A 2,204-nucleotide genomic window follows, 5' to 3' on the forward strand; every position below is an offset into this window, starting at 1 on the left:
CGTACTTTGTGTTGGGAATGTGTCCTACCATTGTGAAGGTTTGAAGGTGAAGGGAACTGGTCCTGTGATTGTCCTTTGGATGTCACCAGTGGTTTTATCAGCACTAAAGACTGAAGCACTCATAATGCTGATAAGTTGAAGACTTTGGCAATGTCCTGCAGTGTAGATGCAGGGTTGAAACTCAAAACGCTGACAATGCTTCTGCAGATGCTGCCTGGAGAGTTTCTTTAGAAAACCGTTCCAAATCCCCTCAAAACAACAGACATTGTGTTATTTGACTTCATAATTGCATGTTCCAGCTACAGATTAACTTTCTACGTCTGGTGAACCAACACGCCTGCACCCCTCCACACACCAACATTTACTGGCTTCTCACCACGTGAAATATTCTGTTTTGCTATTTCTCCCATCAAACAATGCAACCTCCCATTATCCTACAGTACGCTCCAAGTATAACATTTGCACAACCATTGTAACCTAATTCAAGAAACTTGTCTTTGACCACAACAATCACTGTGGGTACAGGTCTGTTGGTTACATGGAGAAGATTTCTGACATAAGTTGCATCCAATACAAAGAAACAACACGTAGCAAAGATGACAGTCACAGTCTGTTCCTTGAAACCTCAGAGACTCGCCCTCTGAGTGATCGTGGTTCAGGACACTTTTCCTCCCACCGTGTCCTGTTCACTGAGCAAGCTGCCTCTATCTGTCAAGTGCTTTCTTTGTCCTGATCTGAGCCTCAATATCCCTCGTCATCCAGGTTCTCTACTTTTGCCTTCTTAACCCCAAGCACCGTGGTAGATCAACGCTTACAAATATAATCCGCTCTATGATCTTTGGCAGTTACTCCAAGCTGTTGCGATCCAGTCACATGGGGTTTTATTTTATATTCAGGAAAGTCCAAAAGCGGCGAAGGAAAATTGAAAATCCCCCCCACCCTCCTGTCTCCCCAGGCCAGTGAAGTGATGGACGCGGGGATATGGAGAAATCGCTGGCAGGGTCTCGGACAAATCCCGTCCCCAGAGACGTCATGTCCGATGGGCAGCTTTTCAATGCCACGTCCGTTCTGCATATTGTCCTTTCAGTGTAGAGTCCGTTCGGGTTCGTATCCTTTAGGCGTCGTGTCTGTTCAGTTATTTGGTTTTTCAGCATCGTGTCCGTTTGGTTATTTGGTTTTTAGGCTTTGTCACATTTCGGTTGTTTGGCTTTGAGGCGTTCTGTCCGTTCGGTTATTTGAATTTTCGGCGTCGTTTCTGTTCAGTTTCTTGGTTTCCACTTCTTCGCTTCAGCTTTTCGTCCTTCGATGTCCCGTCCGCACACGTGTCAGAATATACAGAATGTCACTGTTAGATTTAGATTTAGTTTTAGATTTTAGACATACAGTCTGGAAACAGGACCATTGGCCCAATGACTATACTGATTATTAATAATCCATTTACACTTGGTCTATGTTATCAAATGTTCTCATCCATTGCCTGTAAATGAGAAGCAGTTTTTGCAGAGGCCAATTACCCGATAACCCCGCACATCTTTCCTCTGCGAGGTAACGGGAGCACGCAGAGGAAACCCACGTGACCACAGGGAGAATCTCAAAACTCCACACAGACTGCAGCTGAAGTCAGGATAAAATGCAGGTCTCTGGCAGTGTGCGGACTGTGCTGCCCACTATTATATTCAGGGGGTGGCTCAGTAAATGAAGCTGTCAGAATATTGTAAAAACCCAACTCTTCAGTGAAGCTCCTTTGGATGGAACCTGCTGGTCATCGCTGCTCTGACCTCTGTGTGACTCTAAACTCTCACCTAAATGATTGGCCCTTTATCAACTGACCAGAGGTTATCAACTAAGACAGAGTATTGTCTTGTCATTTGGCAGCAAAACCCAGTTTTATCAGCCATGCTCGTAGCACAAGATGGAAGCGAACACAGCTCAGATATTAGAGACAAAAAACAACACAACCGGTCTCAAATTGAGTTACACTGAACATGAATGCAAATCACCTCTCCTTCAACAATCTGAAATCCATCTGTTGTATGAAACCAGTTCATGCTCTGAAAAGTGCTACTGTTTTGATAAAACTTCTGCAATGGAAAAGTGTTGTAAAGGTACTAAAACAATTACACTTGGAAAATTTACATTAAACTAATTACAGTCACTGCCAATTCCATGGGTCACTCTCCCTCTTTTCTGCCCTCCAACCAACA

The sequence above is a fragment of the Amblyraja radiata genome, chromosome 21 (assembly GCF_010909765.2).
Source record: "Amblyraja radiata isolate CabotCenter1 chromosome 21, sAmbRad1.1.pri, whole genome shotgun sequence".
NCBI classification, from domain to species: Eukaryota; Metazoa; Chordata; class Chondrichthyes; order Rajiformes; family Rajidae; genus Amblyraja; species Amblyraja radiata.